Below are 27370 nucleotides of genomic sequence, written 5' to 3'. Positions count from 1 at the left end.
TACATAAATTGTTTTGGATTGAGGAATGTGGACTTTAAAGACACCGCCCACGATTTCTATTTATCCTGTCATTTCTGTAAATGGAAAAGGATATTGGGAAAAATTCACCGTCGACATTATCAGGGGATTGCCAGCTTTCTGTCCCAATAATTATATCTGCGCCTGCGCTTAGAATAAGATTCTATTCTGCTAATCTGCGACTTTGTTTTTTAAACTTCGTCAATTTACAACCAATACAGTCAATGTTCCCTTGACATTACCTTTTTATGATTTCTTAACGAGGATCGTTTTCTTATTAATATTGAATCCCCTATAACATTTTCCGTCCGATGCTATCTCATACGTATTAAACGAACTATTGCAAGCATTGAGCCTCACATAATTTAAAGATATATAGATAGATGATGTGTAGAACAGTGTGTAGTAACCAGTAATAAATGTATGAATTGAATGTGTGCTTGCCGTCTTATTTTTTTCTTGTTCCCTTTGTGTAGGCATTGGAATAGCTGCTAACCATGTAATCATCGTAATTTATACATCTACATAATTCCCCGCAAGCCGCCGCAAGGGCGTGTGGCGGGGGGTGTTAGGTCACCAACCGTGAAAAGGAACAATACCACATGCAAAAAAACAACGTGGAAAATTACACCCACAGCAGCGCACACACTCATGCAAACACATATACCATTAATCAACAAACAACCGCACCCCAGGATGCAGCACGAAAGCCATTCAACAACACGCAAGCCAGGACACAACAAGCAAGAATGTGAAACATCACTACCGCATGAACATGCACCAAAAAACATTCTACCCCCCGAAGAGTCTGTAAAAGGCAGGGAATGCGACCCAACGTTGCAGGTAGCAGGAATTTCCCCCCGCGGAGAGGGACGAGAGTATGTGTAGACATGTTGCAACAATTTGTGTAGACATGTTGCATGATTGGTGCTCGGCCGCTCCCTTCCCACACGGTTTTTATGTGGATCGCGGGGCGTCAGGTGAATGAGGAAGTAGAAGGATTATATGTAGAATGCCTGGTGACCTACCACCCCCTGCCACTCGTCCTTGCGACGGCTTGCAGGGTATTTTGTAGATGTAGATGTATACGTCCCAGGGAGAGAATTTGAAATTTGGCGCTTAAGGATAAACCATCAGGTTCTCTAACTAACAAATGCAGAAAATATTGTTGAATTGAGAAGATCCCACTTTTCGGAGCGACCATTCGGAGGGAAATGGGTCGGTAAGAGCACCGGGTGCAATGCGAGGAAGCGCGATCCTGGAGAAGTGGCGAAAGAGGAGAGATGACGAAGAAATGGACGGATTGGATGCTGGATCATCTCCAAGTGATGAAGATGGAGAAGTGGAAGGTGGGAGAGGACTAAATGGAGACGCGGGGTGGATGGGGTAGGTGGGGTCGAACCACACCGCTGAAGAAGAAAAATGATCGCGATTTTCTCTAAATTTTGTGTGCCATGCGACGGTGACCTCAGAGAGGTATCCATTAGCTTCGTATTTCTGGATACCATTTTCGAGTATACTCCCTCCCTCTCGCTTCATAGAATAAATTGATCACGGTAGAAGGCAGAGATAAATAACTGGTCAATATTTATGAAATAAGAAAAACCTGACCGCCGTGACCTCTCTCTCCGCAAGGGCACTTCCTCTGGCAAATCCCTCGAGCAGAGCCCCCCCCCCTATTCCCCTCAAGAGTGGGTGGATGGGGGGGGGGCAGCAGTCGGAAAGAAGAGCACTTCCTGTTTCATTTCTCGATGGGAGCTTCGGCCTCCGATGATCCTCAGATGTTTTCTCTCTCTCTTTCTCGATATGGACTCCCATTCAGCCGTCGCCATTGCCCGTGCGTCTTCCACTTTTGATGGATTAGGGCGCTGAGAGCGTGAGCATTGCGGCCTTTCATCCCTTTTTGCTCCCCTCTGCTCTACGCCATTTCCTTCGACGGATTGCACGTAACCGAGGCCGATACTCCCGGCAAATGTTTATGGTAAGAGACTCGGCCGGATGAGAGGAGTGAGTCTCAAGTCGCGCAGTTCCACTGTTGAGTTGCATTTTTGGAAGATTAACATCTGTGAGTTTTCATGCAAGCAGTTGGTCACGACATATCGCGTCATGTATTTGCTAATTCTCGACGAAATTGACCATTCTTCCTTTCGAAATGTACATATACGCCATTCTAGTCAGTCCCATATCTACCCTTCCCTAAGCTACTGAGCTCAAAATTCAATGTCTTGTTGATAAAATCTTACGGACTGCGCCCTCAACAGACCTACCTCTTCATTTTGCAGACGAGTCGGTATAAATTTATGGATGTGAAAAGGAAGCAAACAGGGTCGTCGTATTGATTCTTTTATTCGCACTTGAGATGACAACATACAAGTGCGTGTGTTGGTTTAAGAAGGGTAAGGTTCACCTAATTTTAGCCATCTTATGAGGGTGGCGGTCTTAATGTTGGCCTCCATATTAATTACAACGGAAGATGCGACAATTGCCATAAATTCATTTACCATTCTATATTTCTAACCCAGCTCTGTGCGAATCACGCTTTTCGTGTGGAGCACGTGTCAGGACAATATGCGGATCGGCTTCAAAGTAACTCGGCTTCATAAAACGGGTGGTGGGGAAATGTAATGAGAAAGTTAAATAAAGATGTTATTTTGATCTAGTTAGACCTCATTTGGAATATGCCGCATGTATGTGGGATCCTTGGGAAGATTTGGCAAAGAGAATTAGATAGAATCCAGAAAAAATCCGCTAGATTCGTTAAATATTACTATGATAAGAACACAAGTGTGACAGGTCTCTTAGGGGAATTAGGCTGGGAACCACTTGAAGTGCGGAGAGAAAAAGCGGGCATTAGCCTTTAAGGAAGGTTCAGAACAAACGAGTTTAACTATGAAACTGAAGGAATTATAATGGCCCCACACTACTTAGGTAGATCAGACCACAAAGATAAAATAAGGGAGATAGATTCCAGTACAGATAAATACAAATACTCATTCTTTCCCCGAACAATCAGAAATCATAATAGTAAGAAACCGAAGTCACTTTAGAAATATTAAAAAAAAATTAATTTACAAGTCGAAAACAAATTAAATATTGCAAAGTCGTTAGGTATATTTGTTAGGTGCATGCGTTGGTAGTTTGTGTTCTTGCATGTGTGTGGGGTGTAATGGTTTTTGCATGAATGCGTGCCATATTTAGTTTATGCATTGTATAAATTTGTGGCTTGCGGTTATTTTTTCTTTCCTTTACTACGGCTGGTGCCCTAACACCCCCCGCCACATTTTGTCCATTGTGCTACTATGTGCTGAATCTTGATTCATTCATACTTAGCTTGCAAATTAATTTCAGGTTAAAAGCGTTTAAGAGACCATTTTTTCCTTCAAAAATTATAATTATTAATTACCTTCTATATTAAAATTACAATTTTTTGTGTAGCATAGCAAAAGTGTAATTTTATCCTTATAAAATGGCTAAATTACATTTGTACAATTCCTGAGTGGCGAAATTTAACTTTATGTTAGTGAGTACGTGTGAAACGGTTTTTTCAAGCTCGCAGGAAAATGGGGTATTGTTGCATTATCTTCTGAGATAACGCAACCGAGTCGGGCGAGTTTCAGTGGTTCACGCCGTGAAGAGCAAAATAACTTTTCTGTTATCGCATAAATATTTTAATTGGTAAGCCAGCGTTTTCATCTCTAGACTTCATCAAATACCGTGTGAGTAAAAATGTTACCTATTTAATGATGCATTAAGGTGATGTCGGGTACGGGTGAAATTCATGGAGGAATTCGAAGTTTAATTCATTAAGTATTCCAAACCAACTTTAAGGCCTACAAAAGAGTCAGATATCGGGCAAACCTCCGGTTTATCGCTGCGCATTGTATGTAGTAAATCTATTGGATTATTAAAAGTGAACTCATCCATTCGGGTCAAAGAAATGTTTCCAGGAAATAAAGGAAGAAAGTATATGAACGACGGAGTCATAAAGCAATGCCGGCCATCATTTTGTGCTTGTATCTTCGCCATGACATCCATGCCCAACATTCAGGCTTTACGAAGTTTTCTTTCCGTGGAATACACGGCAATTCGAAGCCGCAAGTCTAGGCAAATGGTTTTGGGGTTATTGCTGCCTTCGTATATTCCGGCGTGGGGTTCTGGGCTCAAGGACATCCCCCCCATGGCAATATTCCCCTCGCAACATTCTCTCTGCTCCGGCGTAAGGAGCAACATTGAATTACGGCGAGCCAAGAGGCCTCTCGGGAAACGGTCTCGTGGAACTTTATCTGGGAGAATAATGTATTTATTCCACAATAACGAGAATTCAGTGCAGATGGACCTTTCGTCGAAGAACTTAATTTCTTCTGTTCTTCATTAATGTATTCATTTCTTGCCGCGGACGATACAAACTTTTCGCCGGGATAGAACTGGCGGAAATTTCATTTCTCAGCGGAGCTCATGTTTGCCCTGTAGTGCAGTCCTTGACCTTGGAGGCGGCGAAGGGAAAGAGAGAGAAATGAGGGCAGGAGAGGGAGGCAACTACTTCCCGGACCTTCCAAGAATCTCATTATAGCGGTGCCCGAGGATCGGATGCCCCGCCCCCCCCCTCCTTCCCCCCCTTTCGGGCCTTTTGGTGATTGGGGCCTCAAACGCTCTCTCTCTCGCCTCCTGGGGCGACAGCCCTTGGACCGACGGAAGGACGCGTATTCTGGTGAATTGGGGAGAGGCGGTGAAAATTATGCCGGCACCTTTGAAATAGTTCTCCCCTGCTACTATTATTCCGTCTTTGAACAAAATACCGTACCTCCTAGTCTCTGACCATCGTCAGGTTTCCTTGCCGACAAAATGAACGGAGACTCTGGGAAACTGGCGGTAGGGTCGCCATGCACGCCATTGCGGATTACGAGGTATGTTAAAAAAATACGCTGAGGTAATAAAAACTTTATTTTGCGAACTTCAGTCTACATCGATTTTGGCCCCTTCAAAGTACTCTCCATTCGTTGCTATACACTTCTTTCATCTTCTTTTCCACTTCTTGAAGCACCCTTGGAAGTCATCGGCAGTTAGGCTTTTTCGTTGTCTCTTGCTTTAGAGGGTCCACATCTTCCCAGTGATGTCCAATCATCACATTTTTGCATTTTGGGAATAGTTAAAAGTCTCCGAAAGGCGAGATTGGCGAATAAGGAGGACGATCAAGGATGGTGATTGAATACTTTGCCAGAAACTGGCGAACAATCAATGCTGAATGTGCAGGTGCATTGTCATGGAAAAGAATCCATCCATCATGTTCGGTTAAAATGGTGTGCACTGTTGATTGTCCTAAATTCGGTTAATTAGCTACATCCAATTGGATAGTTTTTCGACGATGAGTAAGGATAAGGGGCCGCACACGATCAATGTTGTCCTCAAGAGAGGTGGTTGAAGGTCGTCCCGGCTTTGCCTCATTCGTGGCGTATTGTCGGCCATCTTTAAAACGCTTAATCCACTTGAAAACGGATGTTTTCTTTAGCGCATTATCACTGTAGACAGCTGTCAGCATTTCAGTAATTTCTTGATTACTATTAACGCACTTCATCGAAAAACTTGATGTTCATTCGTTGCTTCGTGATTTCGTCAATTACTATTTTCGACAGACGGTAAAAACAAGGACAACACAAACTAACATAACTTGCATCATACGCACAGCTCGACGATCCGCTAAGCACAGACGGCGCATTGGGTCTCTGGCAACTAGTGCCGCTAGTGGGCGGGGCTATAGTCCACGTCATAGCCACCAGATGACCCTAGTTCGCGCATTTATTGCACAGACCACGTATACCGTGCTGTTTTGGGTAGATGCTCTTTTTACAAGTGGATATTTTTCCGCGTGTTATACCCTCTATCTTGAAGACCGTATCATTGACACTACATGGATGTGTGGAAAATGATTGGCATGACGTCCGCGGTTAACACGTAATGCGGATCTCTTTATTTTTGTTACGCAATCAGTTTCTCGCGCCCCTCGCATTTTCGAATGCATACTTCGGATTTTTAATGGGAAACGAATACTCTATTCACGAATGAATAATAGTCATGTAAGTTTGGCAAAACTGCGTAGTGCATTAAAAATATTTAATTTTTAATTTGCATTTATGCAATGCTTGTTTCTGCTTTATACGCACTTTTACCTTTTCCGTGAGGTTCACTTCGTCGGTCATCGTTCAAAGCTGAAGAGAGAGTTGGAGAGAAAGTATCGCCATTTAAATTGAAGATGTGGTCCACGGTATTGGATTGGTTGTGTTAAACGAAAATCTTCCTCAGCGAGTGTTTTAACTATCAAGGCGCTATTATTGTTAATATTTTCGAGTAAAAGGAGAAATATGCGTAGGGTATACCTAAGGGTTGAATGTCGTAATTGAATATTCTTTTGTTTTAGATGAAGGTAATACACATAGTTCATAAATAAGTTGAACGGCTTAAACTAACATAATCATTGATAGGAACGTATTCTACTTTAGTGTGCCTAATATTTTCCTGTATCATAATTCTTAGGATCTCAATCTAACTGACTATTGAACAAAACACTATTCATTATTTCTTTTGAACAACTTTCTTTATCTACGCACAGATGTCTAATGGCATTTGTGTCTCAAGCCAACCATTGACATCGTTTCTGTGAATGGCATTGGTTTTTTTATAATTTGATTTCTTTAAATAATTTGATAATTTTTTCTCCTCAGTGTGCAAGATTGTTATCAGTAAACCTAAACTCGGAGTTCACAATTTTCCCGCCAGTTGGCAAATTGATAAAATCGACCGATAACCTGCTTGAGAATATCTCCTAACTTATTTTAAAGAGCATAACCTTTTCCTTAAAAATTTTCTGATATTTGAATTCTGTAATATTTTATTTTCGAAATTCACTGTATTTCATTTGTCATATTCCCTTTCTGATAGAAATCTCAGCAGCGCAGAAACAGTTAATCTTAACGTTGAAAATGCGATTCACTTAAAATCACTCCACTGTCAATTTCCAGTTACATTTCACCAATATCTTACGAGTCGATTATATCTTATTATCAGGCTCAACATTCGTAGTCTTCGTCCAAAATGATGTATTTCTCCCTTAGTCCATTTGAGATTATTCACCGAATTTTTATCGCTGGATTCAATTATATAAAAGCTGACTTCCTTTCTCTTTATGAATGAATCTTAGTGCCACAATATTTAGGGCCTCATCCAGAGATATCTTGATCCCACTGTGAAATGAATGCACGTAAAGTCCTGTGGTATAATCTGAGCATATTTTCTCAGAAATCATTCACAATAAAATTTCTTTGCATAAAACTTATGCTCCCAAAATGTGAGAAACGCCATAGATGGTGTCTGGGTCACTGTCTTTCATGCACAATCATCGCCCAGCGGAACTTCGGAGAGGGCCAACGGAGAGAAGAAACGTGTCTTCCCTTCCAGTTGAGATGTCCACGAGCAGTTCAGTTGTTCAACCTACGTTCTAGTTCTTCGTCAAAACGAACTTGAAGATTTTTGAACTAAGATGAACATAAAGGCACTTCAATGCAACAATTCAGAGTTAAAAATGGTTTCAACACCCTGAAATTGTGTGCATTGAAATGCAAATTCGCGGATGACTCCGTTAAAAGTTACTGTCGTGGTATTTCCCACAGTTTCTTGGAATTTGATAAAGACACGTATTTTAGCAAAACGATAAGGGAGCAGAAGTGCATTTTTTTTAACATCCGGGGGATTTACTGGTAAAATAAAATTATGAGCAGTGTAATGAAAAGGTTCCATATTCGAGTTTTATCTATTTTTGAAAAGGGCGACAATGCTACGTGAATAAGTTTTTTATCTATGCCTTTAAATGCATCATAAACAGTAGTATTTCCTGCACATGTAAATATGTTAATCGTGGATTTCTCATCTCAATACATTTACTACCGGAGATCTTGTGTATACTTACCAACACAATGTATAAAATATTTCTCGCGTATTACTAAACGTAAGATAAACAAATGAGATGCGTCGAAATTCAGTGTAAAGAATGCACCACCGTAAGATATTAAAAATGTTAATCAACTGTGAAGCAATGCGAAAAAATGGAATTTGTTTTAAAATTTTAGATCCAACCAATAAATAATAGGTTTTTTATTAGGTAATCTACTGATTAAGGTAGGTCTTTGGATGGACACAGCTACAAAATAAATATTTTGTGATTCCTAACAAAATACAAAATCCAGTATCCTACTCTACATCAGACCCCTCTTCATCTCTGTGTACTTTCTTCCTCCCTTCATCCAGTCCAACAACCCTATCCTATTCCTGTTTGCCTGACATTCTCCCCTCAATTACTGTCTTCAACATCCCACTGCCGGTCAATACCCCCTTCATCCACTTTTCCTACCTCCATAGCATTTCTCCCAACAAACCCCTCTCTTCACCCACCATACCAAGTACTTCCTCATTTGTTTTCTTCTCTGTCCATTTCACCTTCTCCATTCTTCTCCACACCCACATTTCAAAAGCCTCCAGTCTACGTCTACCCTCCTGCTTCAATGACCGCGTTTCCGCGCCGTACATAGCTACGCTCCATATCAAAGTTTTTACGAGTCTTTTCTTAATATCCTTACTCAACGTCTCTCTCATCAACTCCCTTTTCCTTGTAAAAGCCTCTTTGCCTAGCGCAATTCTTCTCCTTACATCCCCACTACTTTGACCGTGTTGGTCCAAAACACTTCCGAGTTACGTGAACTGTTCTACCTGCTCTAGTTTTTGCCCTCCCATTTTAATGCTTAGGCTTTTTCTTTCTAGAAAATCGCATAATCTTTGTTTTATCAATATTGATTCTCATCCCATACTTGTCGCACTGAATTTTCGATTCACTCAGCATTGCTTGCAACCCCTCGGCTGACTGACAAACCAAAGCTTGGTCATCAGGAAACCTACTGATTTCACGCATTCCCCGCCCACTTTCATTCCTAACTCCAGTTCTTCCCATGCCTCTTTAATAATTTCCTCCACATATAGGTTGAACAGCGACGGTGATCATGGGCAACCCTGCCTTACACCTCTTCCTAACACTGCCCATCCGGACCCCCAGTTCCCCACTCGCACCCCTAGCAGTTTGAGACATGTACATATTGCGGATTAGCCTCCTTTCTCTCCAATCTATTCCTATTTTCTACAATATACTCATTAGTTTTTCCCAATTCACTCTATCAAACGCTTTTTCGAAATCTCCACGGAAAACCTCACAAGATGTAGCCTTTACCTTTTTCGGAATAGGAACTAAAACTGATCTCACAAAGTCTTCCGGCCAGATTCCTTCCTCATAAATACTACGAATCAGCCCATATAGACTCTTCTTCCCAAATTTGTCTAAACCTTTTAATAGTTCCACAGGAATGCTATACACCCCCACGGCCTTGTGTAGTTTCATCTCCCTTAATTCCCTTTCTATCTCATCGTCGAGTATGCCTGGACCTAAGCTATCTTCCTCTACGTCATGTTCCTTTTCTATGTCTAACTAAGTTGGTCTAAGTTCTTTACTATACAGTTCTTCTATATGTTCCTTCCATTTCTTTTGGATCTTTCCTGCGTCGACTATTATCTTACCCGCCTTATCTCTTACTGCTATCATTCATCTGCCTTTCTTACTTCCCGATAAAGATTTAACATTTCTGTACAGCGCACCAATTTCTGAATTTTACTGAAATGTTGACAGCTGTTTTTGGTGATAAGCTCTGAAGAAAACATTCATTTTAAAGTGAAATAAGCGATTTAAAGACGGCCGACAATACGCCACGAATGATGCAAAGCCGGGACGTCCTTCAACCACCTCTCTTGACCACAACATTGATCGTGTGCGGCCCCTTATCCTTGCCGATTGTCGAAAAACTATCCGAATGAATGTAGCTGAAGAACTGTATTTCGGACAATAAAGAGTGCACCCATATTAACCGAACTTGATGGTTCGATCCTTCACCATGACAACGCACCTGCACATTCAGCATTGATTGTTCGCCAGTTTCTGGCAAAAATTCAATCGCCGTCCTTAATCATCCTCCTTATTCGCCAGATCTCGAACCCTGTGACTTTTCTCTATTTCCAAAATGCAAAAATGTGATGAGAGGACATCACTGGGAAGATGTGGACACAATAAAGCGAGAAACGACGAGAAAAATGAAAAAGCCTAACTGCCGAGGACTTCCAAGAGTGCTTTAAACAGTGGACACGAAGATGGAATAAGTGCATCGCAACGAATGGAGGGTACTTTGAAGGGGACAAAATCTACGTAGCTTAAAGATTGAAAAATAAAGTTTTTATGGCCTCAGTTCGCGTGTGTATTGAACAGGCCTCGTATTCTCCGACGCCGCTGGGTTGCTCGATGGAGGTGTCGCGCGTCTGCTCAGTCAAGGCGACCGCATTCGGAATGCCTTTCGCCTCGAAGGGGATCTGGACTGCGTGCGCCGGACTTGCATGCATAAATAAAGTGTGGATTTTCAAGTCTCCATCAAGGCGCTGTTTGCATTCGGTCCGGCGCTCCTCTCTTTTTTATTCATGATCCCTGCCGGAGGTATTCCCTCCGGGCGAAGGGAGGGGGGGGGGTGGAGGGGATTAGGAAACTCTCCAGTGGTTTCAGGTGGATAAGGGAAAGTGCACGACCGTGATGCGATTCGGGCCGTGAACGCTCCATGATCGCTGCCGAGTCCAAGGCGGCATTTGGTCAGACTCTATTACCGAACCCAGGCATGGAAAAGTTAACTCTATCACTGCGAAGTGTGGCGCATCAGAATCGAGGTTAATTGAAATCGAAAAGTAAATAAAGCATTTGCATCAAAAAATCTGTCAATCATGAAATATACATTCTCCTCCTGCTGAAATTGGAGGTTCTCTCTCTTGGGTGAAATTTTCATGAATCAGTTTAAAACTCACCAGGATAATTCAACAATTTCTGAGTGTAAATATCATTCGCTTCGACTGGGATTCGAACCCGGATCTCTCAATGTCTGGTCGAGTGCTTTAGCCACTTAAGCTACCGAGGCGTCCTCTTAAACTCTGAAATTTTGGGGCTTTTAAAGGAACAAGATGTTGTGACGAAATACCGTACACACAACGTCACAGGCATTCGTAGTCGTGCGCGACGCGCCACAGGCCACGAGGTTAAAGCCAACTTTTAAACACTTCGGCTGTTAATACATTAGACAAATTACATACGTTGGAAATATATTGTTTTCTATTTCTTTGACATAATACGGATTTCAGGAGTTAGTCAGCTTTTCATGTCTGCTTTCGTTACCTTAACCGATGGCGTCACTCAAGGGCAGAAGGTGTAAGAGGAGAGGCCACTTGGCATTTTCAGGAAAGTTAACATTTAAAATTCATAATTGCAACTTAAAATTGAACCAGGAGAACTGAGGTTAAACAAGTATACCGAGATAGATGGGTTGTATTTGTAGATCGACGCTTTAGGAAACACGTTCATGTAGTTCATCCATGTCCCTAGTGTAGTATGCATGAAGTTCAACTGCATCGGAGTCATTTTTCTCGTATGGCATCCAGGTAATCTGTGTCAAGTTTCTCTTTCCGATCCAGTGGAAAGCGCAATTACCACAATGCAGGTCGGGAGTGAATCCCATTTGGTCGTCGGTGAAAGTATCGCCCTGGCACTCCCTTTGGATGCGGGCCGTGGGATGGACCAGGGGGGGAAGTGTCGGAGCGAGGGGGGGTAGGGAAGGGAAACCCTCGAAGGGAACCACCCCTCGAAGCAAAACACGCCGTCGGGGATACATCCATTCGCCGCCCATTAGAATATGTATGAAACCCAGCATTTACATCTTCCTACCCTGCGTCCGATCTTCGGCTCAAAATAAGAAGGGTTCGCGGGCGGCGTAAACCACCCCCAGTCGGCTTGGGTCTTCGGGGCACCGTTCTCTGTTCGAGCGACGCCAAAAGTGAAGCGTTCACTGTCCGAGTTTGGTCGCGTACTTTATTGCTCTCGACTCTCGTCTCAGCGAACCGAAACAAATGTCCGCCCGTGGACATCAACGCGCTCCCGCCAAATCCCCACCTCCCTCCGGGGCACTTCGGGACACGCTTATCTCCGCGGACCAGTTACTGAGGGAAAACATCAAATTTCCTGTTTTTGTTAACTCGGATAGTAAGAGCTGCCGCCTAAATAGTAAAACTGTTGAAGAAAATCAATGAATATCAATGACCGCATTAGAATGCCATTAAATAATTTGTGCTCTTTGCAGTATTGCTTGATCTGCTTTGTCCGTATTTAAGTTTCTCCTTACATTCCTCATCTTCCTTCGCGGGGGGACCCTCCCGCAGCGTTGGGTCACATTCCCTACCTGTTTCCTTGGGGAGGAGACCATTGTATGTTGCATGTTCATGTGGTAGTGGAATTCCGCCTAATTGCTTTTTCAAATTCTGGCTTGCAGTTTATTGGATAAATTTGTTACTGCATCCTGAGGTGCAATTAATGATTAGATGATAGTATAGTTATTTGCATGTGTGTAAAATGAGAGGGTTTTTGCATAAATTTATGGTTCACTGCGGGTATCAGTTTGCATTTATATGTTGATTTTTCATGTGGTTTTGTTCCCTTTTACGGGTTGTGACAAAATACCCCCCGCCGCACGCCTTTGCAGCGGCTTGCGGGGTATTATGTAGATGTAGATAAATACATGGGACGACGCCCACAAAGACGTTTTTGTTCAACCCTGGGGGTTTAAAAAGCAGAGAGAGATAGAGATTTGGATGGTAAGCATTCTATATGAGTCGATCATAGAAGAGATTTCAATGGAAAACGGCGTTGTGCGTGCTTCAACTGAACTTACGAACTCTCCTCAGGTAACCCGATAGACGACCTTTAAAACTAGTGCTTATTTCCGTTTACTAGTTGATGATTCTCAGGGTGTGATTTTTGCTGAAGTGCTCTAGCGAGTATGTAGACCATCATTTTTAAAATCTACCAGTTACGTGTTAACCATCCCAATTCTTGCAAAACATGAAGGGTTGAGCGAATTTATTCCTACCCTGCAGACAGTTTAGTATTAATTAGTGGGCGAAGCAATACGGTGAAGCCGGGAGTAAAGGATGTTGACAGAGTTGATCATAATCTCGTTAATCCCTAGGATTTGTTATATCCCATCCGAATACGTCATTAATGCCAGTTGAATTTCATTTCTCTGAGCATTACGATGACGACTTTCTGGCCTTATGAATATGCATCTGATTACTTTGTGGCGTGCCTACTAACCATTAGATTGCGAAACCACTTCAGCCATTGCATGCGAGTTTGTCGTATTGCAAAATAGTATTCAGGTATCTTCCGCGAAACTAAAGGAAGCCACATGATGGAAAGATATGACTTTGTGGGAAACTCCTCGATAAAATTAATGGAAGCCAGGAATGCAGGGGGAAAACGAGGAAAGTTGTATGGGAATGCCCGCTCATGACGCAGCCGACATCGTCATCGATATTGGAGGCAGTGGTTACGTTTGCTTCTCATTCTTCGAGGTCCACGCACACTGCCCAGTGGGTGAATAATTGATCTAATTTTCGCCTTCGCAGTGATGCGAAATTGATGATAAACGGAGTGAACCTTTATCGAACGAGAGAGAGTACGAAACTGCGTATAATTCTGAGAAGAAGCAATCATCTCAATGCAACAATTTCAGAGTGTAAAAATCATTCGCCTTGAGTCCCATCCCAGTCAAGGCGAATGATTTTTACACTCTGAAATTGTTGCATTAAAATGCACATTAGCGGATGACTCCGTTAAAAGTTACTGTTGCGGCATCTCCCGCAGTTTCTTTGGAAGCAATCATCTGTCGTACATGCTTGAAATCCTGTTTTTGGTCACCCTCTCACTTTAATGTTGTTCATTTATTAACCGGAAATGCCACGTGCATTACTGAGAGCGAGGAATATAATTTTTAGTGCTTTGAGGCCTTAGTTTATTTCTTTAAGACTAAAAGAGGACAAAATGTGATTAAAAGAGAACCGCATTAATAATTGACCTAGCTTAGGGACAGAAGTCGCATTATTCATCCACAGCTGCCCTGTAATTAATCTTTAATTATCAATTTGTAATTGCCGTAATCATTTTATGATTGTAAATTATTGAGTGATTATTTTATTGCTAACTACTAATAGTCTCTTTACTTGAAAAGCGTGTGTATTTATCTCTTTCTGGTCACCAATTCAGTCGATTCATTCAAGTTTTGTTCTTAGAGACAGTTAACTATATGATTACATTAAAGGGATAAAAACCTTCGAAGAGCATTGACTGTTAGTTTTATAATTATTTTGGAGAAAATATTAAGTGAGTGCAAAATGATTTACTGCGGAAACCCTAAAAACGCTGCGTAAGTTAGTGTCAAAAAAGTTATGTGCTTACTTGTTGGTTCCTATCCTTCAACGTATTTGGGAAAAAATGTGAAACTTCTCCTGTTCTCTGTGCATGGATCATCCTCACTAGGTGACCATCGGAAGATTTTCGTGCATGAAGCGGAAAGGTAACTACGGCCGTATGAATATTATGGGAGGAGTCAACCACAGCCGTACTCATAAATGGGCAAAGGATGGGTGTGAGAAATTAGAGAGGAAATATAAAGTAAATCAATGAATAAATAACTAAAATAAAATAAAATAAAATGAAATAATAAAACAGCAAACGGTTAAATTCAAAATGTGTTAGCAAAAACGTTTCGGCCAAGGTGTACTAGATAGCATTGATCCTCGCCCTTGTCAAACACTCACCAGGCTTACGGGAGAATTATCTCTGCGCCAGTTGCCAGCCGATCACACGTAATTGAATAACTAACCTTAGCCAGAACGGTTTTTGTTATGATATTTTGGTTTTAATCGTTTGCTGTTTTATCATTTCATTTTATTTGAGCAATTTATTTATTGATTTACTTTATATATCCTCTCTAATTTCCCTCACCCATCCTTTGCTCATTTGCAAGAGTACGGCTGGGGTTGACTTTTCCCTTGATAGAAGATTTTCATATTTGCGGTTATATTGCTCTTTTCTCATATAGTCCCCTAATTTGGATTTCTTGATCTCTTAAATTTACATTTGACAGTATGAATTGAATATTCCATTTGTAACCATCCTATTTGACTATTTCCATCCATTCTCTTGCCGCTCCGGTTAGTAGACTTTCATCTGGATGAATGATTTATTTCCTTGGTCTATCACATCGCCATGAAATAAGAAGGGTCAAGGGTGGCACCAAATGATTTCAGACATCGTTGCCTCCCCCCCTCCCTCAATAATGGTCGAGATTAACCGTAAGATTTCTTTCTTTTACATTCAATATAATCTTCGGAGATCAAAATTATTCCATTTGATGCTGTAAACTATCAATTAAATCACGAAGCCTATGAGCTGCTCTCTTTTCATGTCGAGGCTGCATTGCCCTCTCCTGAAAACGATTCATTTGTTTGAAATGTTTCGTCGCTATCAGAAAAGGGTCTTGCTATATTTTCTGTCAAAATTCCTACGTCACCAAAAAACAACATGTCGGATGTTAATCGTCCGAATAAACTCCGACTTTAATTTTATCTCCTTTAACATTAAATGAAAAATAAACATCTTGGACCATTAGCATCAGCTTTTTCTTCCCTCTTTCTTTACTCTTCACTCCCTAGCTGCTGCCAATCAGTCGCTCAAACCGCAAACCACTTTTCTATTTAAGTTTTTTCGTGATTTCTTCTCGGTTGTCAATATTACATTTTTGCAGTCTGCTTATCTTGAAGGCCCGACTGTGTTCAACGGTTACAGCACTTTTTGCTTTCGCTTATCTTAGAGCTTTATAATGGCTTACACCGGACTCCAGCTTCTCTTAAAAGTCTACATGCATGTCGTCTATTGATTAATTCACTTTCTATTCCATCGTGCACAAAAAGGAAGAAGGGGGGAAAGCAAACGTCTCCGTAATATATTATTATTTTGTCTTATCCTTTTTGTTTAAATTGCCAGATAGTTTCTTTTCGAATACCAATACTAATTGTCTAGTCTCATTAATGTTGCAGATCTGTGCAATGAGCAGGATCTACGAAATAAATTCAGATCCGCATGTTTCGGCGCCGAGGTCTCGCAAATTATTCGCACTCCAACATATATTAGTCGCTTGGACCATGTATATAAAATTCGGGAAATAGATGCCAGAACTAGCAGACTCAAGGACTCCTTCTTCCCACGGACAATACGGGATAGCAACTGCAGGGTTATAGATAGCAAAAATTCCACTTGCCACCGTCAGCGTCATTGGGAATAATTAGTTCTACTCAATTGCATACACTTTCACTAACCTCGGGTGTTTTGTTGTCAAAACCCTTTCTTTCCGCATGACCTAATTAGAATGCCATTAATTTATTTAGTGCTCCTTACAGTATTCTACATCCCCTTGCAACCCACACATATGAAAACAGTCAAACTATCAACTAACCTACACATGCTCACACCAATATACCTGATGTCTTCGCAATGTTTTATTTGTTTCCGACGTGCAAATTAAATGTTTTTAATATTACTAAAGGTACTTCAGTTTCTTACTATTATAATTTCTGATTGTTCGAGGAGAGAGTATTTGAATCTATCAGTACTGGAATCGATCTCCCTTATTTTATCTTTGTGGTCTGATAAGTAGTGTGGGGCCATAACTAAGTATCGCTTGCCCTGCTGTGCCTGTTCTTAAGTTTCCCCTCCATCCCTCGTCTCTCTCTCTGTGGGGGGTCCCTCCTGCCACCTGCAACGTTGGGTCACATTCCCTACCTGTGTCGTTGGGGGAGTGGACCGTTGTATGCTGCATGCCCATGTGGCAGTGGAATTTCGCCTTCTTACCTGTCAAATTCCAGCTTGCACGTTGTTGGATACATTTTTTAGTGCATCCTAAGGTGCAATTATTTGTTAGATGATAGTATATGTATTTGCATGCGTCTAGGTAAAAGGATTTTTGCATGCATACATACGTCACTGTGGTAGTAGGTTTGCATTGATGCGTTGATTTTGCATGTGGTTTGGTTCTCTTTTGCGGGTGGTGACCAAACACCCCCCGACACACGCCCTTGCGGGGGCTTGCGGGGTGTAGCGTAGGTGTAGAGATCTCATTTCCAATAAAATTTGATAACAATAGAGGAATTTTTTCAATGCCTTTTCCCCGGCTACCAGATCCAAATGCTAATCCTTCGCAATATCAAATTCTGTCTTCAGAACTACTCAATCAATCAATGTTACCAAATAATATCAGCAAAATAGCAACCCTGTGTGTATTTTGCAACTATTCACCTCTAATTTTGAATGAGAACGACCCAATTTACATTCCTACGACCAATTCCATCCATAATACTGACTACGCGTCTATATAGACATTACTATATGAAGAATTAGGGCAACTCTCAGTGCCTCTTCTATGTTTATTCGTAATATGCTTTCTGACACTCGTTTACATGAATACATAATTTTTCTTCTCTTGCATCCCGGATTTTCCTAAATTGAAGTTTGTTTTTGTCCCTGATCGTTGTTTTACGTATTTCGTTTTACTCAGTTCTTGAGCTCTCAATGTTTTATTTTTTACCCTGTTAGATCCAATGCTTCGTCAGTGATTCATGACTACCCCTTAACTGCTTTTATTCGTCCCATTCCCTTTTTTGCTGCTTTCAGTTTTCCTTTATTCATGACTTTTCCATATGTCTCCGATCGATATCTTACCATTTTTTATCTTCTATTGCGCCATCCAGCGTCCTTTGAAAGGGCATCATAAAATAATATTTTCTGGCCAAACACACTCTCCTGCCTTTTTGCTAAAAAATAATTGATTATTTCCAAAGTCAACATGCCATAAAGGAGTACCTTTGCATTTTTGATGAAGTTGCTGGACCCTCCGGATGGAATATGAACTTGGCTATTTCCTTTTGTGAATTTGCGAATATTCTGTTTGTGCTGTGGCACTTGGGATTATTTTTTATGAACTGTTTCTGATCTAGTACTCGTACCTGACATCTTGAAAACTCGATAACTTGAAAACTGAGAGTTGATAAGGGATTTGTTCTTCGAGGCCATTATTTTTTCACGCATCTACGAGATCTCTATCGTCCGTCTGCTTTTTCTTTACAATCTGATCTCTACTGCGGCGAATTTTCTACCCATTTAAACGGGAAATGGAAACCTGAAAGCTCACATTAGTACTATTTTCTGTCACTGGTAATTTTTTCTCCAAGCTTAAGATATCTTTATTTTAAAGGCTAGTATTAAGTAAAAATAACAGGATATATTAGTTAAATGAAGAACTGAATTGTTGCCCAAACTAATTACTCTTATTCTGTCAATTAATTATTTCTTGATTGATCCATTAGGTAATATTATTGAAGTGTGTTTGAAAACTAGGCACATATTGCAAAATATATACGCATCCTGCCATATTCTCTCAGTTACCTTTCACAATATTACCGTAACAAATATTTGAAATGGAAGAATTTATCTTCAATAAACAAGGTTAGTCCCAAAAGAAGTGTGACTTATTTTTTCCCGGATAGACGAGCGGAGTTTTCTCTGGCTGGGTTCAAAGGAGGGAAGCCTCACTAAAGGTTGGATGTCGGTGGCAGTTGGCTTCCAGCCTTTGTAGAGTGCGGATCGTTTGTTTGTGATACCTCTATTACGTAACCTCGTTACGCTTCGTCATGAACCGGTTATTGGAACATCGCTACGCCGTCAAAGTTGGCCCTGCAACTGGGCAAAACCGAGAAAGAGACTCTTGATATGCTCAAGGCAGCTTATGGTGATAACGCCATGGGTAGATCGGAAGGCACAAATTGTTTCGGTAGGGTAGAGAAGATGTTGAAGACGCCGAAAGTTCAGGGCACCCTTCAGCTTCAAAAAGGGAAGAAAATCTTCCAAGAGTGAAGGGTTTGTTGGGCAGGGATGGCATATTTAGTGTTAGCATAAGTTTGTGGTGAACTTGTCATCCCTAAAATTGATGTGCATCGACTTGTGGCCGTAAGCACGGGCATGAGAAAGGTGTGTGCGGGGGGGGGGTAGTTTAGTGCTCTCGGACGAACTAAAGGAAGCTCGCACGCGGATCTTTCAAGAATTTCTCGATCATACTTTAGCCACCCTACAGCCCTGACATTACCCCACCAGGCTTCTTCCTCTTCCACAGCCTCCTTAAATCCATGCTGAAAGGACGTTATAACGGTTCGGTGGATGCGTTACAACGGGCCGTGGCGAGGGAGCTTAGCATCATTCCGGGCGCCGCCCTTCAGAAGGCGTACGAGGCGTGCAAAACCCGCTGGCAGCGGTGTGTGGACGCACTTTTGAAATCGACTCAATCCTAATACTTAAGGAAAAACTATGTTTGTGGTTTCGACTGTACGGGCTATGATCGATGCAGAGTTGAATAAGAAAAGTAACATTCCCATTTTTTCAACACTGAAAAAATCTTGTATTTTACTAAAGCTATGGATCCGTTGAAATAACGAATAATTACCGCAAAACAATGCCAAAAAACTCTCAAATATTTCCTTTACTATTATTTAATTTGAAATAGGCCGATACGTTCCATAAAAATGCCCAATGAAGTTTTATTTTATTTTAATTGATTTGTTTTATTTTATCGATATTTTTAGAGCTGACATTTTAGAAAAAACAATTTTAAACTCGTGACTCGTTGATTTAATGCGCTCTTTTACCCTTGTGCTTCCAGAAAATAATCGTATACGAGAGCTGTCAATTTATGGACGTATCGAGTTACACTTACGCAACAGTTCTGTATCAGTTGAACTGATTTTACCTGTAGAACTCTTTAACTACGAGGACGATTCGAAAAGTAAGGTCCCCTATTTTTTCATGAAAAATCAAATTTATTCTCAACTTTGCGTACATCGTTGGAGAGGATGAGCATTTAGCTATTTTTCTACATAGTTGCCTTGACGATCGATCACTTTTTGCATCCTTGCTAGCCGCTTTTTAATACCAGCGTCGTGCCTTTCTCCCGCCGCGTCGCGAAGCCAACTGACTACTGCTTCTCCGATATAAATTAATCACCATTTAGTAGAAGTGTACGGTGAGAAGTGTATGGACATCAAAAACGTGCGGAATGGTGCAGGGAGTTTTTTGATGGCCGGGAAAACGTCCACGATGAGCAGCGGTCGGGGCGGCCGACTTTGCCGGAATCAACGGTGGCTCCAATTGTCGAGATGGTGGGCAATAACCGTAGAATTACCCTTCATGAGATAAAGGAAGGCCTTAATGAAGAAAGTGGCTACTTCTCCGTTCAGAATATTGTGTTGGAGGTCCACGGTTACAACAAGGCGTCTCACCTCAGGAGTGTGTTTGCATCATGACAATGCACGTCCATTTGTGTCACATCAAACGACCACCCTTCTCAATGAATTCGGCTGGGACATCATCGACCACCCTCCTTACAGCCCGGACGTTGGCCCTAGTGACTACCGCTTGTTTCCCGCACTCAAAAAACACCTTGGAGGAGAAAAATTCAAGTCAGACGAGGAAGTGCATGAAGCAGTCATCAGTTGTCTTCGTTACACGGCGGGAGAAAGGTACGACGCCAGTATTAAAACAAATGGTTACAAGGATGCAAAAAGTGATTGATCGTCAAGGTGACTATGTAGAAAAAAAGCTAAATGCTCAGCCTTCCCTACGATGAACACCAAGTTGAGAATAAATTTGATTTTTCATGAAAAAAAAGTAGGAGACCTTACTTTTCGAATCGCCCTCGTAACTAAGAAGATGAACTATATTTACCTCTTAATTTAAACACTTTTCTACTGAAGTGTTTTATTTGAGTATTTGCTTAAGGGAGAGTCAAGATATCGTCATTATCACACCAATTGGATTTGAAATTATATGTTCCCTTCAATCTCAAGTTAATTTTTTTATCCATCGTGATGTGGTTATCTTTACCTGTGATCAAAAGCCTCAGCAAAAGTATTTAGTGAGATTTTGAAGACTTTGCGTGGACGAAAATAACGTAAAGAGATCCGTAACTACAATGTTTATTATTCGTGTTATGGATGAGTGTATATTGTTATTTTTTATAAAAGCTCAATTCCAAAGTTCAAAAGAGTCTTGTTACTTGGTATTGTAAATCATGTATTACTGTGACGTTTATTTTACGTTTCCTGAAAGATGTCCAATTTCCACTTGCTTATGATTTTAGATCAGCAAAATATCAAGTATTATTTCCTATTGAATGCCGGGTTAAATATTTTATTTTCCTAATACACAACAAAATCTAATGACGGACTCAGATAAAGACGGAGGCAAAGAGGGGCATTCGTTTGCGCATTTCTGTATCAAGGATAAATGCAAATGTTCCAGCGACTCTCCAAGCACCTGCGGCATTAGCCTCGAGCCATGCGAAAGCAGCCCTCTTCCCGACTATTACGAGCTTAATCCAATTTGATCGTTCGGATAATTTCATTCCGCCTGTCTCTTTTAGCGCATTTTTCACAATTTAACCATTTCATAACTCTGCAACATTAAGAGAAAATCATAGGTTTAGACAACAGCGAAGAAATTAGCTACCTAAAATCATTACATTTTAGTTAACTTTGAGAAATGGTTATTTCAATACTGGAAAACTTATTACTCCATTTTGTCCGAGATAGTTGAGCCAGGTAAGATAAAAAATAAGCGTAAAATTTAGTACTATATTTACAGTAAGCAGACATTTTCACGACGTATTTTCCTGTTTAGTAGATTTCTAAAAGGTATTGATAGAGAACAATATGAAAATTAATGAATAAATTGTGAAAAATAGGGATATATTGGAGGGATAGGGTACTAATATGCAACTTGTGCATGTTTAAAATTGCTCAGGTGCGAGTGGTGGCCGGAAAGTCCGAATGGGTAGTGTTAGGGAGAGGTGTAAGGCAGGGTTGCCCATTATCACCGTTGCTGTTCAACCTAAATGTGGAGGAAATGATTAAAGAGGCATGGGAAGAACTGGAGGTAGGAATGAAAGTGGGCGGGGAATGTTTAAAATGAGTTAGGTTTACTGATGGCCAAGCTTTGATTTGTCAGTCGGCCAAGGGGTTGCAAGCATTGCGGAGTGAATTGGAAATTCAGTGCGATAGATATGGGGTGAGAATAAATGATGCAGGATAATATCGTAGGCTTAGATTTGAGGCTTTTGAAATGTGGGTGTGGGGAACAACGGAGAAGGTGAAGTGGAGAGAAAGGAAAAAGATGAGGAAGTACGTCGGAGGAGGAGAAGGGATGGCTGGGACAAATTATAAGGTGACAGGAATAATGGATGAAGGGCGTATTGATGGGCAGTGGGATGTTGAAGACAGTAATAGAGGGGACAACGTTAGGCAAACGAGGAAGGAGCAGGAACAGGATGAGGATGTTGAACGAGACAAAGGAAGGAAGGAAGTACACAGAGATGAAGAGGGTATAGTTGTAGATTAGGACGTCGGTTTGTTTTTTATTATGAGAGACAAGATATTTATTTGGTAGTTGTGTTCATTCAAAACCTACCTTAACAGGTAGATTGCCCATAATAATAAAAGAAACGTTTTAACCATTGGTCACAGATGGAGTCGAGAGAACTTTTGAATTGCATAAAATGAAATTACATCTTTGAATAATGGAATGAGAAATGCTTCCAGATTTGATCGAAGTTGTAATAAGGAGGCACATATCGTAATAACTTCCCACGTCGTAATTGCCATTTATTCACTCATCTGGGTGAGTTAGGATTTTCCAGCAGGACACAGGTCCCTGCCGAGTCGAAGAAAATGTCCAGTGTTACCATTGTTTGCATTAGACGAAAAGGTGTGAGTCGTTTAGCTTTCCTCTAGCCCGTGAGTATGCTTTTATTACGGACTCCATTCTTTCCACACTTCGGAATAATTCCTAATGGCTCGAACAAAATCAAAAGATTCGCACTCCTACACGGTTATCGATCTTGAGCCACTATTGTTTATTCCGAGCGGTTTATTACAAATTTAGACGTACGATTAAATTGATTGAATTATTGACATTTGGATCTCGGGCGAGGTAATGGGCCACAATAGGACATACAGAGAGCTATGCCACAAGTTACTCACGAAAATACTCTCTGAGATCAATGTTGTTGTTTCTTTTCCACAAAATATCGCTTGCAAAATCAGAATTTGAGAAAAGAGTCGTTCAAACGTCATACAATCTTAAACGAGGAATATTCGAGGTCTGTCCAATAAATACGCGAACTGATACAATAAAATTTTCATTTTGCAAGTTTTGGTTTACTCTCCATTCGTCACCATTCACTTATTCCATCTTATTTTCCACTGTTTAAAGCACCCTTGGAAGTCCTCAAGGCAGTTAGCCTTTTAAGTTTTCTCGTCGTTTCTTGCTTTATTGGGTCCACATCTTCTCTGTGATTTCAAATCATCACATTTATGCATTTTGGGAATAGGGAAAAGTCGCAAGGAGCGAGATCTGGCGAATAAGGAGGATGATCAAGGATGGTGATTGAATATTTTGCCAGAAAGTGGCGAACAATCAATGCTGAATGTGCAGGTGCATTGTCATGGTGAAGGATCCATCCATCATGTTAGGTTAAAATAGTGTGAACTGTTGATTTTCCTAAATTAAGTTCATCGGCCATCATTCGGACAGTTTTTAGACAATCGGTAAGGACAAGGGACCACACACGATCAATGTTGTCGTCAACACAGGTCCCAGCCTAGCATTATCCGTTGCATCTTGTCAGTAATCTTCAAAAAGCTTAGCTTAATCCACTTAAAAACGGATGTTTTCGTCAGATCATGATAACCGTAAACAGCTGGCAATATTCCATTTAATTCTTGATAACTTTTACCGCACTTCGCCAAAACAACTTGATGTTGATTCGTTGCTCACTGATTTCGTCAATTTCCATTTTCGACAAACAGTGAAAACAAGGACAATAATAAATAATATAACTGGCATCATACGCACAGCTCTACGATCCGCCAAGCACAGACGGCTCATTGGGTCTCTGGCAACTAGCGCCGCTAGTGGGAGGGCCTATAGTCCACGTCATGGACGCCAGATTGTACCAGTTCGCGTATTTATTGGCCAGGCCTCGTATTTTAATTTTCCTCGTTAAAATGTTTTAATGCCTCTGTAAAATAAAGCTGGTCCTCAAGCATCTATTATGTTATTTTGAACAGTCCTGCAAAGCGTCACATTTCAGGTCGGTAACAACCCTTCGATACAGTCTCTTTTTCCTTTCTTTCACATTATTATTGAGAATCGAAAAACTGAGACATCATCTGGTGCCACCCTGCCCATGTCGGTGGCTTTAAACTTTAATCGGTATACCCGGCTCGTACTTGCGACGAAGTGAACTAGGAATTCCCAAGCACCTGTGAATCGCTGCTTATGACAAGGCAATATCTGAGAACTTCGTTTATCCTACAACTAAGTACAAACTGAAAGAAGACTCTTTGCTGTTACACATGAAGAGTTTTATTTAAGACCTAGGTTTCATTTCAACTTAAGATTCTAAAGATGTTTTGCTGAAGCGAAACCTAGGTCGCAAATAAAATGTTTTATCAGTAAAAGCGGAGTGTCTCCTTACGTCATGAAGTATTTTGCCCAAGTCATGCGAGAAACTGCGTTATATACTCACAACGCATCCACTCATAAATCCTCTTTTGAAAAGATTTTGCCTTCCAGCTGCAATTGAAAGAACGATTTCACAGAGCAGTGGAGATGCCAAATGGAACCAAACTGCAACGCTCAGTACGCATTTGAAGAGCCGATAAAAAAAGGATCGATCAACTTCATTCGCATTCCAATGTAATCAACATCGCCGGAAAATCCATGGTATTCTAGCGATCGGTGCTATTTTTGTTTGAGTAAAACGAGGTTTCCAGGAAAGAAAGATTTGACGATGTCAAATAAACTGAGTGCCCCGACGTCCTTGTTTTATTTCTCGCACGTGAAAATATATTATTATAGGTAATATACCGGTTAAGGTAGGCTTTAGATAGACATAACTACCACTTACATATCTTTTTTCTCCTAACTAAACACAACCCAACATCCTACTTTACAAGAAAGTCCATCTTTGTCTCCGAATACTTCCTTCATTCCGTCCAACAACCGTATCCTATTCCTTTCCCTACCTTCTTCTTCTAACATTCTCACTTCTATCACAGTCTTCAAGATTCCACTACCAATCAATAAGCTTAGCATGTATCTGGAAAATTTCGGTGGCAAAACCCCTCTATTCCCAGAGAAAGATGGTTATACTACCGAAAATTTGGAATTATTTTGTAAGAAAGTCCTTTTTTGCATATTTTTTTGGCTAAATCGAGCGCAATTCGTAACATTAATAGAATAATTACTCCTCAGATTTGCGCTCTTCGTTTTCTACTTTTATTTGCATTCCCAACCGAATTGCATTCAGCAAAAATCCAAAATGATGGAATCCTATCAGTTGTAATCGAAATTATGAGAAAAGTAATCGGGGTGCCTTGATTTCCTCCAACTAGGACATATGTGGGGAAGTTTGCACCCAACCCATCCTAAATGTAATCAAGGTGGATGTTCTCCGGTTCGTCAACGCTATGGGCCACGCACGCAAGGAACTCTTGGATCAACTGTGCCATGAGCGATCGCGGAAAACCGATTATGTGCACTATTTCATGCTATCCCCGATCCCAATGGACTATCATCATCCATTGGAATCCAATTGTAAAGCTACGCTATGGCATAGGGGGCCATACAGGACCAGAACTCATTCTGCTAGTATTGCTTAAGATGGCCGGGATGGGGGATACGTACATTCCGCGCGTTAAGGAACTTCGGTACGGTATTTGACGGTGTGGTATAGCTCTTGCCAAAATGCCATCAGTTCGGTCGCTGCTGAATGCTGACGGTAAAATAGAGGGCTTGGTTGGGGAGTGGAATGGGTAGCACGCCGGATTAAGATGCGTCCCTCCACGAGAGGAGAGTTCGCGCGGATGAATCTGCGGAGGGACTTTGATTGCTCGGTTGTTTTCAGCTCGCAGCGCTGGGAGGACTCCTTCTTTGCTCTAACTTCATATTGCGATTTAATTCCAGCCGGACGTGCAGTTGGCACGAGCGGGTGATTCCACTCCCTACGTCCCCCCAGTAATTTACAAAACACTCACCGCGATGTACACGTGATAGCCTCACCCTGAAATTTGAATTACACAACGGCATCAGCTGAGTGATTAATTTCGGGATTTAATATTTCGTATATTTAACTGATCTATGAAAGAATGATGTCTGCAAATTTGGATTCTCGATGACCAAATCCAAGCCACCACAGTTACAGATACGATTCCTCGTTAAATTAATGAAAGCTAGGTTCTTATTTTCACCCTTTCGACGGTGATGGCTCAAGTTTGGCGAGATCGCTAGAATGTTTTAATCAACCCTGGGAAAATTCGAGGCTAGGGCGGGCACGCAATGAGCTTGCTTGCATGAGTTTGGAGCACTTCCTCGGAAATGGGATCTGCCTTAGTTTCTCCTAGACTTCGGATTCCTAGGAAATTGCATCGCTGCGGCGTGATGTTTTGATGGGAGTGCTCGGCAAGCCTGATCGTAATTCACCTCATCAAATCTTTATGATTTAAGTGAAATTACTATTAAAGATAAATTGTCCATTTGTATGCATGCGCCTCAAAGATACCTCTGTGTCCACCCCTTGCCCCCATTCCGGGGCCATGAAACTTACATCATTCGTCATAGAATTATTTTCAATACCAGAAGCTGTAGTTCAGTTCCAGGTTATACGTATTTTATTAGTTTTCTCATCTAATATACAAGATTCCCTTCGGTTTATACGTCTTGTGTCTTGAGGTTCATTCTGTGAGTCGAAGCGCTCGTCGTTTGGTCAAAGTTATTTAACAAAGAAGTACTGACATTATTTTTTTATCAATTTATAATATCAAAGGGCACATTTCATTTATGGAATGGATTGAGGGAACAAGACCCAGAATGCAACCAGTTATTCAGGTCAACATCAAGTTCAATCCATAGTTTATCAGATTTTTAAATTTAAAAAATGTCGCAAATATTCAAGTTGTCTGCCAATGACTATAGAAATTAAGCTGTAATATCATCTTGTTATCTGACACATTGTTAAAATTGCATGTTCTTGCAAATATGAAAGATCCAATTTAATTTGGAAAAGTTTTTCAAAATTAAAAAGACTAAAATTTTAGTTTTTTTGTCCTAGTAAAAGTACAATTCATGTACAGAGAAATTCATTGTAATCAATAAAATATCAGTTCAGAGAACCTAAGCTAATCCTGGCAGGGAGATTAAGATGCGGGAAACTAGTCCGTATACATTTTTAGTAGTTAGTGC

The sequence above is a fragment of the Hetaerina americana genome, unplaced genomic scaffold (genome assembly GCF_022747635.1).
Source record: "Hetaerina americana unplaced genomic scaffold, ioHetAmer1.1.p SCAF_34, whole genome shotgun sequence".
NCBI lineage: Eukaryota > Metazoa > Arthropoda > Insecta > Odonata > Calopterygidae > Hetaerina > Hetaerina americana.
This window is presented reverse-complemented; position numbering follows the sequence as displayed.